The 14,306-nt window shown below is 48.1% G+C and overlaps 1 long non-coding RNA gene across 1 annotated transcript in view; it reads left to right on the forward strand.

The window, feature by feature from the left end:
* The first annotated feature begins 404 nt into the window (after positions 1-404).
* LOC109284156 (uncharacterized) overlaps positions 405-14,306 on the forward strand; it is a 51,072-nt gene continuing 37,170 nt past the window's right edge. Inside the window, exon 1 of the long non-coding RNA XR_009463386.1 lies at positions 405-552. This is a non-coding gene — a long non-coding RNA (uncharacterized LOC109284156). The remainder of the gene's footprint in view (positions 553-14,306) is intronic.

Below are 14,306 nucleotides of genomic sequence, written 5' to 3' on the forward strand. Positions count from 1 at the left end.
GCCAGCCTGAGCTGGCAAGCTCCCTATGACTAGCTGCCACAGGGGAACGTCCCGTGCGGGTAGGTGCTCCGGTGCTACAATGTGGGGTGCGGTACAAAACTCAGCACAGCACACTGGATGGAGGAGCGGATGGAAAGAGGCAACAAGAAGGCCAGATCGCTTTAGAGATGATTTGAATGGATTTGAGTGCCCAAAAGTCCCCATAGGAATGCATTGGGTTGACCTGGTGTCCGGAATTTGAACAGCCTGTGCCCAAACTTCAGTTCACTGGAATATAGGGTGAAAACTTTTATGCTGACTCTCCTTCTTCTCGAGACCATTTTGGCCTGCCCGTTCCAAACCCTGCCCCTTCCTTTCCGCATCTGTGTCCATCCGTCTGTCTGGCTGTATAGCAAGCACACCACCAGCAGCAATTATTACCCTGCCAGATTTCCGCTGGCTTTCGCAGCGTCAGAATCACAACAAAGCAACGCGACTTCAAAAGCATCCCAGTCTGTTTCCTATTCAGCCCTTCAAGTACAACTCAATAAGGGAAGCTGACAGGCTGCTCTGGTGAGTGATCACAGTGTTTGCCGTCGCACCCCCTTTCTTTGGCTGTCAAGTGCACCTTCCTCTCTGCTTCCCCTGCCTTGTCTGTGTGTGTGAGTGTGTGTGTGTGTGTGTGTACGTGTGTAAGGAGGGGCTTGCAGTCTTTCCTTAGTGTTGTTAATCAGGCTCTTGTCAGAAGCGAGGGGTATATTTCTGAGAGGTTACTTCTCTCTGAGCACTGGCTGCTTCCCTTGCTAAACCCTGCTCCCCTTTGAAGGCATTGTTGGATGGGCTCTTTCTTTCAGAAGAAGGAGGCAAGGTCATTTGTTGAAGGAGCAGGGTAAATTCCAAACAGCTTTATGAAACCCCCCATGGGACAGATGGTGGCAAAACTAACCCCACACCAGGAAAAAAAAAGCTCAACTTTTACAGATTGAGATTTTTTTATTTTTTTTAACTGCCGCTGCTGCTTTACTTTGATTCTTGAAGCCCACATTTCCAGCAGGGATGTGGGGCTCGGAGTGATGCATTGTCAAGGGGCCCGCCTTCCAGGAAGGAGCAGCGCAGGACCTCTTACAAGCTTGGCTTCTTCCAATGTCTCAAGCTGAGATCCCAAATATATTAGTCACTTTGGAAAATCTTGGTGTGGTTCTCTCAGAGTTTCCTGAGAGTGATCCCAACTCCTATGCTGTTACGAGAAAGGCAGGCGGTACTGGAAAACGTGTTCTCCTGGGATCCCACGTTTCCAACCCAGAAGAAAACCGGATTCGTTTGGTTGAGAACTTGGGTGAACCCCCAGATACCTGGAGGTAAAATGGATCTGTCCTCACAACCCCCACGAGGCTGGGCAGTGCTCTTATCATCACTGCGCAGACAGGAACTGAAGCACGGAGGGACTGGGGGTTACCTGTCCAGTATCACGCAGTTGTGGTGCAGCAGGAATTGTAACCATGCAGCCCAAACTAGGTCCCTAATTATTGAACCATCTCTCATCTTGTCCTCATTTAACTGGTCTCAGAGAATAGTAGTGTATCATGTGGCCTAGCTGTGCAGTTGGAGCCTTCATGAGCGGTGGATAGTCCATACTTACAACAAGCTAGCAGCTTGCCATAGCTTCCCCTAAGAGGGCAAGTTTGGTGTCTTGCTCCTTACATAGGCAGGGAGAGCTTTTTCACTGACACCTCCAGGGTGTCATGCTATTAGTGGGTTATTACACCATGCAGGGCAGAGCCACAGAAACGGGGTGATCAAACAATAAAGCACATGGTGAACTATGTTACAAGACACTCCTAGATCAGGCCAAGCAAAAGGCTCTTCCCAAAGGGTGATTCGCCCTAAACTTAACAGCAAAGTCCCCTATGACTGATGCCAAACCTCCAGAGGGTGATGCTTTGCATTGCTCTCCGTCTCCTGCAGTACTTGTTTCCAAGCATTGTCTGCATCTGGCACTTTACCTTTAAAACTTATCCTACAGGAAAGAGCTAAAGGGGAGGGAAAAAAAAAAAAACACCTCCTCTGAGACCGTGGTGTCACTCTTCAAGGCTGCCCAGGCCCAGTCACATCTGTCACTTCTTATTAGACCCCATCAGTAGGGTAATGTGACTTGACTGATGTAATCAGAGGTGACATACCAGCAAAAAGAAGCGCCAGAAACTTTAAACCATGTGGTTTCCAGAACCATACACTCTCCAGCTCTTTTGTGGAGCCGGAGCTTTAAAGGGAGACTTCTGCTCCAACCCTTATAAAATTGGGGGTCAAGTGTTTGCAAACTTTACTTTTGTTTCACCTGGGCCCACAAGCCAGGGAGCCTGCAGGAGACCTGCTGAGCAACTGCATGTTGCGTGCTGGGCGACAGGAGTGAACACAGGCCCCTTTCAGAGCAGGCGAGTTTGCAGCACAGGGGGTAGGGACCTCAGCCATACTAAGGTCTGTACTTGAGGCATGACTACTAACCCCAAGCTCCACCGTATTTCCTGCTGGAGCTAAGAGTGAACAAAAACTGGGAAAGGTTTCCAGGATCCAGCTTGTGTAGCAATGCAAATGCCTTTTCTTCCTTTTTTTTAATACTGAACTGAAGTCTGAGGAATTCAGGATCAATGTGAATCAAGCCAACAAATTATTCTTAGTGATCATTCTGACTCTCTGCATAAGACTATGTATGTAGTTTAAGTTAACTTCCGCCATGTCACCTTCTCAGCTGTACAGCACCATGCACAATGGGTTCCTGTCCTCAGCTGGAACATCTGTGCACTACTGTAATCCAAGTTAAATCACTGCAATAGCAAAAGATTGGGCTCAGTGATAAAATGACTGGGCACAGAGCCTGTGATAAACAGGAAGTCAGCTTAAATGATCTAGTGGTCTCTTCTGTCCTTCAGCTCCATGAATCTGTGACTGAATAATAACAGCAGCAGCGACATCCATGAGGCAGGCAATTAGGGAGAAACAGGGCCGTGGCCCATCTCCAAACTTTCTTCACTAAAATGCTGCCTCCTTTCTGCTGTTGTGTGGCTCAGCCCAGCAGACACACAGGCCTCAAACATCGTGGTCAGCAACCAAGATAACAGCGATAATGAAGCTGCTGAAATGATGTGATGCTAAATTCCCAATCCTTTCAGATCAATTTATATGGTAAGTTTGTTGTTTTATTTGCTGAAAATACGTTCAAACTGCAAGTGTCGTATGTAACGAGCAAGCACATCCGGCACTTTGGAGAGATCAATATCTTTGCCATTGTAAATATCCTGGGAAATCGATGGGGGATGTAAAATGTGTTTTGTCTGTTTTCACTTTTAACATCTCTTTGTAATAAAAATGCTATTTTAATAAATGAAAATGGAGAGATTCATCGCCAGGCTGCGGTGGTTTGGTTTGGATTTTTTATCATCGCCGCTGTTCCCCGAACTCTCAGAGCAGAAGCAATCCACAGGAGGCAGAACAGTCACAGCCTAGGCTTCATATTATCCTTTTTCTCTCTTTCAATAAGCCAAATGCATCTTATACTCTCCAGCTCTCTATTTCCCCAGGCCAGTCGGTAGAGCCCTTACTCACGTTAGCAAGCATTTACTCACGTAATTGCCTAAAATGGGATGACTTGTGTAAGTGTTTCAATGGACAGAATTCGCCCGGCGCACAGCCCGTACACTTCTTAAGTACCACTTAATCCTCTGAAATAGGCACTTAACATGATGCATAGACCATGTGTTGGACCCTCGTCACAGGGGAGGATTTCACTCTGTCTGCGTGCCACACTTTTCATCCAAGCACCTTACATCAGCACTAACAAAATTGGGGTTTGCTCTCCAACTAGACTCAATCCAATATTTGCATCATCCTTGGCCTGGGCTCATAAACATGATGTCAACCGCTTTGTATCAAGTAACGTTGACACATGTTCATGCTGTTAGCATATTTGCAAAGAAAAGAGACAACTACAGTATATTGGAAAGATATGTAAATTGAATCTACCTCATTTGTAATTACTGTGCAATACTCGCCTGTTAATTACAAAATAAAATCTCTTGCTGTGTGCGAGATGGATTTATGGATGAAATTCCCTTATCAGCATTCATGACAGTGCCAGTCAGAAATGTGTGGCGTGGTGGGTTTTTTATATTATTTGTCGCTGTTTTAATCTTGACTGACCTTGGAATATGTGAAGGGGGAGCGCTGAGGGGGATTTAGGATTTGAGAAACATTTGCTTTCGGAGAGGCTTCGACAATGAGATTCTCAGTCACTTGAACAGGAATCTGGCATCTAGGACTATGGGTACCTTGGAAAAAATCAGACTTAATTCCCAAGAGGCCCAGACATTAACAGTGCTCTAGTTACCTGTAGCTTTGCATGCTCACGAGAGATCCTACAACCTACTTGCCTCTCCAGAAACAGCTGAGATTTGTTTTGTAGTACTCCTACTTTGCACTTTTCTGTCATCTACCGCTTGGCCATCTCCAAAGTGCTTTCTAGGTGCTACGTAGACCACAGCTTCTGTTGAGGTCGGTGCAAATATTTCTGCTTCTTGGCCATCTGGCTAAAGCTGAATGGAGGAAAATGTCATTCACCTTGGGGACTCATTGCCACATCAAAGTCATGAGTGTAGCAGGGCGGTCCAGTTGGGCAGGTCCTGTGTTTCAGTGTTGCTACTGGATGGATACCTCCTTAGCCAGTTTGAGTACGTGCCCCCAGCAGAGAACGGGTGTCTTCAGCATACTGGAACAAGGAGGCCCCTGTTCCTGTATCATTCCCCTCCTGACCCACTACCAAAGTGTCTGTCCACAGAAGTCATTGGCTGTTTCCTCCAGAGACTGGGAAAAGTTCCCCAAGCAAGGCTTGGAGTTCTAGCCCACAAAAGGCCTTTCCTTCCTCTCAACACCCCCTGTTGTTTGTGAGCCTCCAGGCAGCTCATTCCTCCTCTTCCTGTCTCCTTCAGAGCTTTTCCCATCCTACTGGCAACTAAAAGGATACCTCTGTGGACAGGCTGCTGGCCTAGACCCTGGGACATGAGGGTTCAAGTCCTTTCTTGAACACAGACATCCTATGGGCCCTTGACAAACCCCCTTAGCCATCTCAGCCTCCCGTCCATGAAATATGGCTGGCAACACAGCCCTATCCTGCAGGGTACTGTGCAAATAAGTGCATTAAAGCATATGAGGCACTGGTATTGACATCATGGGAGCAATCGCCCTACCGGAGGTAGAAGAAGGAGAGCCAAAGGCTAGGCCAAACCAACAAAGCTAGAAGGAGCTGGCATGATTGTGCATTTAGGATTGCTGGGGGACACATAATTCTCCTTTAATTTCCCAGCCAGAGAGCTCATCCTGGAGCAGCTTGGCATGTGAGGACCACACAAGTGCTCTGCAGTGTCAAGCACAAGAGATGAGGAAGAGGGAGAACTTTTCATGGTTCACCTCTCTCCTCCCAGCAGAGGAAAGGCCAAGAACGTCGTAAACCAATCTCTTGGCAGCTGTCTCGCTGTGGACCAGTCACCCATCAGTGAATGACAGCTGGAAAACCTTGGCTTTTGCTAGGAGCAAAGGGGAGGAAAGGCCCAAGTTAGCAGGGAGATAATTATAGGGCAGAGAATCTTTTTATCCTGTGACTAAAGCAGTAAGTGGATCAGAGGTAAGAGCAAACCACCAAAAGAGCAAATAAGTAAATAAGGCAGCCTTAATAACAGGGTAATTACCCCACTAAAATACACAATCATCTAGCATTTTACTAAACTTTATGGCATACGATGACAAGTTAATAAATGAGATGTCTCACCAGCAATAAAACAGCTGTTGCCAGCCACCTTGTGTGGATGGGTAGCCCAGAGCAAAAAAACCACCAAGCCAAATGAAAAGAAACTGGTTCTTTCTGTTTGTCGAACTAGCCCATGTAATAAATCATTATTAACGATGCTGTCACTTATCAAAGGCAAGGCTCTTGTTACAAAAAAGCCTTTGAAGTCATGGCACCTATAATTTCCTACCTATAAAAAGGCACCTTTATGTATGTGTCATACCTTGAACTGACAAAAGCCAGAAGGTATTGAGGAGTTCATTACTGCAACACACCCATCCTAATAAGCACGTCACTAGCAGAAGGAAGACTGAGCAATTCCAGGGAATGGCTCTCGCTCGCTCTCTCTCACGCACACATACACGCACAACCACACGCACAAGTAATAAAGGTTCAGCCAGTGGTGGGCCAGCCAAAGTGAGCTCCTTATAAAATCATAGATCCATAGAAAACCATGGTTGGAAAGGACCTCAGGAGGTCACATCTAGTCCAACCCCCTGCTCCAAGCAGGACCAGCCCCAACTAGACCATTTCAGCCAGGGCTTTGTCTAGCCAGGACTTAGAAACCTCCAAGGATGGAGGCTCCACCACCTCTCTGGGTGACCTGTTCCAGTGCTTCACCACCTTCCTAGTGAGAGAGTCTTTCCTAATATGCAACCTCAACTTCTCTTGCTGCAACTTGAGACCATTGCTCCTTGATCTGTCTTTTGCCACCACTGAGAACAGTCCAGCTCCGTCCTCTTTGGAGGCCTTCGGGTAGTTGAAGGCTGCTATTAAATCCCCTCTCAGTCTTCTCTTCTCCAGACTAAATGAATCAGTTCCCTCAGCCTCTCCTCCCAAGTCATGTGCTGTAACCCTCTAACCATTGTCATTGCCCTCCACTGGACTCTCTCTGACTTATCTGTAGTGCAGGCCCCAAAACGACAGAGTACTCCACTTGATGGCATTCAATCAGACTCAGTGCCTTGACCTCACAGCAGTTGTCTGTGGGGCTGAGGAAGCTGCTTTCCCAAGAGATCCTCCCTGGTTTAGCTGCAAGCTGGTGGGCTCAGGGCAGACACTGCGGTGGGACAGCATACCCTGTGTTCTGCAGACCTTGATACCGTCATTGTCCTTCCTGGACTTGATATCTAGGAATCTATGGGAGAGAAAAGGTGGAAGCATCATGGATTGGGGCATTTACAATTTGAGAAATAGTTTGGTTGTCAGTGGGGATCAAATCCTTCATGGTCTAAAAGTACAAGCTTTCAGCTCTTTGGACTGACAGAGCAATGCTTTGAGGTGTGAGGAAGCAAGAGCCTGTAAAAGCCACTGGGGCTAGGTAGGAATGGGAAGCATAATCCCAGGCATCAGTCCCACAGACTGCAAACACTGGAAAGCATTAGGCTGACAAAGGAAAGATGGTCTTATACCTAAGGCTCTAGAATGGGACAAGATCTGATTTTGCTTCCCAGATCTTCCTGTGTGAACTTGAGCAAGTTGCTTCAATTCTCCATTCCCTGGCTAGAAAATGGAGATAACAGTCCTTCCTTCCTCCTGCCCTTTGTCAGCTTGGTGTACTTTGGCTGTGCGTATTTGGGGAAGGGGTCTTCTCTCATGCTATATGCACACCAGGGCCCTAATCTTATTTGGGTGCCCAGTTGCTACTGTCATATAAATAATAATATTTAGTTTGAGAATGGGATAAGAGATAACAACGGCAGGGTAGCAGAGCTGCTGCATTTTGAGCTTGTTTGAATAACCACTCTGATGTCATTCTACCAAGCATTTGTGTATTAGCATGCATCATATGGACAGACCATATGATGGTGTAATCCTTGCTTAGAATCAAAGATTTTCACCAGATGAGGGTACTAAGTAGCCCATCTTGTTTAAAGCAGAAAGCATTGCAAGGCCACCCATTCCCAGAGCTATGGAAATGGTGCAGCAATTGCTCCAGCAGGATAACTCAAGGGCTGAACTTAAGTCTATCTGCTTTGCCTCCTGATGGATGGATGACTTTATAAAACCAAACAATTTGGGGTGCACCTGGCAGCCAGGGGAGCGGTCCTGGGTTCCAGGGAGGGAGAGCTGTGCAGAGAGAAGTGCTTTTTGCTAGTCAGGCTGCCTTGCCCTGATCTTGCAGATTGGAGCAGGGAGCCTGGGTGCAGCATGACTCTTTCCCACGCCGACAAGCTTTGCAAAGAGGTGGGGTGGGGGGAAATATTTCTTGGGACAGATTTTGCCCAACCTCAAGACAGTCATAAATCTGCCTGGGAGAACAATGAATGAGAGTCTGCAAAAGTGACCTCAGATTCTCCCAGCCAGCTGGGCAAGTGACACACCCTGACTGGGAACAAGAGGAGACTGGCAGTATCTGAGGCTTATCCTTCACTTGCAAATGCTTTACTGGACAGGGTAGAACAAGTGGGACCAGAAAAATGATAAGAGAGCCTGTTCTTACATGATCTCCAGTGTGAACAGACCCAAAAGATGGCTTTGTTTAGAGCTATGTAAATGTTTGTCGCGAGTCTTAATACCAAGGGCAGTTTCCTTGTCTCGATGCTCAGTTAGAAAGAACTCAGACCATGACTGGGTACAGCATTGCCTGGGATCCAAGGAAGCATGCAGCAGATCCTTGGCTCTGGGAGACACAGAGCACCACACAGTGTTGATGTGAAACCAGGTGAGGGGCATCTGTTTTCATGGGATTCTTGCCCTGAGCTCTAGGGCTCGTGCAGATGCAAACCTCAGAGCTAACCTCCAGGATGCTGGCCACCTCACACAGATTGCAACCAAAGGAAAAGTGCACAGATCTTTGAAGAAGGATCTGTATGGGGGCCCGTACCCAAGTGCCGACTTGATTTCTGGCTCGCCTTCAGAGACCTCTCAAGAGGGACAAGCATTAGCACTGGGGTTTGCAAACTAGTGTGAGGCAGCTGTCTGCCAAAATCTGATTCAGTGGGAATTGGGGCCTTCACTCCTTTGTCCTCTGTGAAACATCCTTGCTAGGATGCTAATGGCCATGATCAAGGTGGGGCAATATTACACTGGAGGGCAAATTCCAGTTTGGGAATCCCAGTGCAGTTATCGCCAATGCAGTCTAACTTAGCCTGGTGGAAATGGGGGTACTTCAAAGGCATCAATCAAAACAGGAGGTTGTCTAATAAAGGATACCTCCTTGTGCAGGTCGCAGCCTCCATTGTTCGGACTGCAAGTTCTCTGGGACGGTTTCTAATCCTCTGTACAGCACTAAGGTCTTTATTTGCACGTGCAGTCACAAGCCTGATAAATAATAACATAAAAAAAATCTTAAATGGAGGACTGCATGAGTTAAGAGCATGTGTTTACTCCTCAGAGGATCCATCCATTTAGGAGGCTTCAGTTTCTTTTCCAGAGACCCAGTATTTTGTCTCTCCTTGGTTATTCAGGTAGGCAGGTCCTGTGTAGCTTTGTCGCTTTGCTGTCGCTGAAGACACTTGTCTTTTTGTCTCGTCTCGTCTCGTCTCGTCTGCGCAGCATGCGCCGTGCCTGCCTCATAAACATCTGCTACAGAAAGTCTTCACCTGTCGCCTCTTCCAAGTGACTTCAGAAGGGAGGAGAGGGAAGCTATAAATAATTAAACCCCATCTAACACTGGTGCAATGACTAAGCGTCAAAACTGCCTGAGCATCATTTGCACTTCCCGGAGAGCCAAATGGAGCTCCAGCCTTGTTTGGAAGGGCAGTGTGAACAGGAGCGTGACCATACTCTAAGAGTGTGACCAAGCTGTACTTCTATTTCCCATCTGGGCATCTCTCCCAGCCATCCCTTTTGGTAAGGCACCCCATGTGGCCAGGCCCAAGTTTAAACTGTGCTTCAGTCCAGTAACGGGAGGTGCCTGAAAGGGATCCAGGATATGCAGCATATTTGCATCCCTTCCTGTTTCCTGGGGAAAGTGGGATTTCTTGCATTCCCCTTGCTTCTCTCCATTAGCATGTGTGATTTACTGATCAAATCCTACAAGTCATCTCAGAGCTTGTAAGAAGTTAACATCAAAGCCACCGAGGGGAGTGTACGGCAAGAGTTAGACAGAGATGTCATATTAGTGTCTGGCTCTCTGCACGCTCCTGCATTTTAAACCTTGTTCGTCAAGCTCTCGACTTCATTGCCATGTTCATAAAAAGAAAAACGTGTACGCACGCACGCACACACACACACATACACATACGTGCACGCACACAAACTTGCCTTCTGCCTGCAAGATGCTTCTGAAGACAAAATGCTGCCTAAATGTTCTCCTCCTCTCCGCGAACCCCAGCACTCATGGACAAAGTGTTTTTCGCGGGCGGATTAGAGAGCTGGTTGTGCTTTACAAAGTTCAGGTATTCGCTCTGCTCTGTTGCTCAGATTCTTCTCTGGGTGGGAGTGGAGTTGCCTTAATGGCATCCATTAGGAAATGTGATTAGCTTCTCTAATCTTCTTTCTTTCTCCCCAGCCTGTAAAAATGACAGCACATTTGCAGGCATTTGTGAATTCTCAGTGGTGTGAGTATTTGGGAGGCTGCTTGTTATCAGTGAGCAGAGGACAGGGTTATGACTCCAAGGGCAGTTACCCATCCTGCTGACCTGCTGTGACCTCAAGCAAGTCACTTCCCCTCTTGCCTCAGTTTCCCTCCCCTCCTCCCCTTTGTATATTTAGACTGCAGCCTCCTTGGGGCAGGGCTGTCGCTTGCTACGTATTAGCAGTATCTCAGTTGGGGCTTTGGGTTCAAGAAGAAGAAAAACTGTTAGGCTATGCAGTAAGCAGGATAGACAGTAATAGCACAACTCTGACAAAGGCAGGGTAACTCAGTGGTATCCCTGACCTGGAGCGGTGTGCTCAGTTCTGGTCAGGTTAGCTCAGGAGAGATGTGACAGAAATAGAAGTGGTTCAGTGATCTCAACCAACTGGTGAGAGGGCCGGAAAGCCTTCTCTTCAAAGGAGAGGTGTGAAAAGACATGGGCTTCCCTTAGAGAGGGAGCACAAAGAGGTGTCCAAAGGAGTAAACGGAAGAGAGGAGGAAGCCAGGCCCCTCTGTTTATTCCTGTCTCATGCAAGAGTGTAAATGCAGGATTTAAACCAAGGCTTGAGGGTTTTAGGGGGAGTAGGAGAGCAGCCTAGCTGATACTGGTGGTTCTTAGATTCATAGTTGTTAGGGGCTGGAAGGGACCTTACAGATCATCCGGTCCAGCCCTCCTGCCCTTGGGCAGGAAAGACTGCTGGGGTCAGATGACCCCAGCAAGATGGGCATCGAGATGCTTTTTGAAGACCACCAGGGTGAGCAACTGTTCCTTCTGGCCTTCAGCTCAGTGAAGCTTGGCTGCCATCCTCTGATAGCAGAGATTAGGAGTTTCTTGCACCTGCGTCTGTGGCTGTTGGGATGAGTGGGCTGATCCAGTCCAGCAGTTCTTGCGTTTCGAAGCTGGTAAGGTGCCTGGGGTAACTCTGCCCTTGATTGAGCCATCCATGCTTACTGTTCATGTTGAACTATCAAGCCATCCCCTGGTGCTCATCCAGCTTTGCATGGACCACAGAGAGACAGCAGCTGACCCAAGTATTATTATGACAGCTTTTTTCCCCCTTTGTCCCAGATCCCAATCTCATGACGCTGTGTGTTCTTCCTGCACCCTGGAAGGAAGACCTAAACTCTTTACCTGAACTTCGCTCTTCCCCAGATCCTCTCAAGGGGCTTTAGGGGGGGCAGGGGCTGCAACACCCTACCCATCAGGGAGCCCACCAACTCATCTGTCAGACACATGCAGTGGGCTCTGGGACACCCCTCCCTCCTCAGCTCAGGAAGGACACCCCTTAGCACAGAGGGCTGCTTTCATTTGGACTCTGTTATAGTCGCTGGGAGATTTATGACCTGAGCAGCTTTGATGTGGGCCTCTGATAAGCATCAGGAATATTTTTGTTTCATGACAATGTCAGCCAGTAAGCTCTGAATGAAAAGGGTTTATGGGCAGCCGTGTTTCCTGGAGCTATTGAGCTGGCTGCTGCATTCCAAGGGAAGGCCAGCCATTAAAATAAAATCATAAAACCCCCACTGGAAGGCTTTGTAAACAGAGTGAAGCTTCTCCTTTAAGGGAAAGGAGAGGGAAATATTTCCATTTCAATCAGGGGGCAGCCCTGGAACATGACCACAGAAAGGGCCGTGTAGAATTTGTCAGAGGATTAGCTCAGGAAAAGAGAGAGTGCAGGATTTTTCCCCTTCACACTCACTTGGCTGTTATTCCAAATTAGGCTGTTCATGTTCGACTCAGAGGAGGGATAATGAAAACCAGAAGGGTAGCAGCAGCAGCAGCAGCAAAAACCTGGCTGGGTGAGGGGGGGTTGGTTTAAAAGTTGAGAGCACATGTGGCTACTCACTCCGCCCAGTTTAGTTTCCTTTGCATGCTACCCAGTGCAGAAGACTTGGGTGTCAGGCCACAGAGCCCTGTGCCCGCTGCCCCCAGCTTCTCCTTCTCCTCTAAAGTGCTGCTGCATCATAATGGACAATGCTGGGGAGGGAAAAGGCCGTAGGAGTAGAAGCACCTATTGGCGAGGGAAGCTTCCAGATGTTCCAGATGTGCTTTTGGGCTGGAAAAGCTGATTGCTAGGGTCCTTGCCTGGGCGTCTGCCCACAAACTCTGCTGCCCACCTGCAGAGAACTAATCTTTTATTCCACACCCATGTCCTGCCAAAGGGCACAGCTGAGATGGGTCCAGTTGAGAGGAGAGAGAGAAGCTTCTTTCCTGCATCCTAGGCAAATCCATGCTGTCCATCCGCCTGTGTGAGACAACTCTGTGGGCCTCCAGGAAATGTGGGACTGTCCTAGATGTGTTAGCGTTTTATTAGTCTTCCAGGCATTAAGTAATCCCCTTAGCGGGACAGTTACAGCCACACATGCAGTGGGCATGCAGGCACCCTAACAGTATCTAGGAGCTTTGTTAGAGGTGGGGTGTTTAGCCAAACTCTCTAGCCCTGGCTCTGTTGCAAATGGCTTGTGAACAATTCCTCCAAGGAAAAGAGGCTGACACCTTCCTCCACCTTATAGGCTAGGGATCCCCCACTCATGTCTTCTACCCACACCCGCTACTCAGGGCCCCTCTTTTGGCACCCCAGGGAGTGAGGAAGCAAGTTCTCCCAAAGAATAGATGGATGCTAAGGATTCAGTCATGGCATGTTTTCTCCTTGGCTCTTTGCCCTCATGCCCTATGCTCCTACCCTCCTTCAGTCATCTGTCTCCAGCATCATTCCCCAGAATTTTTTTCAGGACGGTGCCAATATGGCTGGATCCAGTTCACACAGGGCTGGAATATATTAATATTAATATTTATCAAAATGGGTTAAAATGATGCATATCTGGAAGTGAGAGCCAGTCCTCCCTGTGGGCCACTCCTAAGCCACCCCAACCTCATGGGCTCAGGGCTGCTCAGGACTCCTGCTTCAGAAGGAGGGAGCAGTAATCACCTGCCCTTCTTCCCCATCAGGTTCTGCTCACTGTCAGCCATTTCCATTTGATTTATTTGAGGTTTACACTCCAATCTGTAATGCGAAACCACCAAGCACATTTCTTCCTCCTCGTAATTAAAACCCCCAGTGCTGAAGTGCACACCTGGTGTAAACAGCTATAAAACACTATATAGTGCCAGCTCAGCTTGAAGAGCTGGGAACTCGACGGGACACCCAGGGCACATCCAGGAGTGAGGGAAAAGGGGCTGCTGCACTGTGAGGGGAAGGGGCTGCTGGCTCCAGAGACTCCATGATGGCAAGGCAAAGTTGGGAAAGCCCAACAAGAGAGGGCTGCAGTGATCAGTCAGAGGAGAAAAAGGTGGCTCCCAGCTCTTGCTCTCGATCCATTGGCCTTCTTGCAATAAAAGAAAGCAGGACTCCATCAGGTTAAGGAGCACTGCAGAGGTTTTCCAAAGAGAGCCAGAGCCAGTACCTGGGGATATGTTCAGAGCTGAGATCACAGCTCAGTCCCAGTTGGACGTCTTGCAGCAATTCCCTTTCTCTGTCACCAGCCTTCTCGTTAGCTACACATCCGACCTCAATACCCCTTGTCCCTCCCCTGCCCTGATCTCCACACCCTTGGCTCAAAGACAGCATGCATGGTGGAAGTCAGAGGTGTCAGGGTGCGCTCAGTGCTTGCTAGAAACTAGATGTCCATTATGTCAGGGAAATTTCATTCTTATGAGGTTTGCAAGTGCTCTCTGCCTTCTTGGAAACAGCATATTTCCAAGACTGAGCTCCAAGCTTTAAAGTGAAGTGATTAATGTCTGATGGGCTTGAACTTCCCAGTAGTTCAGAGATTTATATAGCCATGGTTTTCCTGAACTTTACTTAAATACCATGGGACGTAGCCAGCATGAATTGTAAAGTGCGCTGTCGGCTGGTGTCTGGAGGAGGCCGGGTCCACTTGTCAGTGTGCAATGAAATGAAGGAACCTCAATACCACACAGGGGAGGAGACAGAAGCCCAGGTGCCACGCACAACAGCTGGAGTCAAGCAA

The sequence above is a fragment of the Alligator mississippiensis genome, chromosome 7, assembly GCF_030867095.1.
Source record: "Alligator mississippiensis isolate rAllMis1 chromosome 7, rAllMis1, whole genome shotgun sequence".
Taxonomy (NCBI): domain Eukaryota; kingdom Metazoa; phylum Chordata; order Crocodylia; family Alligatoridae; genus Alligator; species Alligator mississippiensis.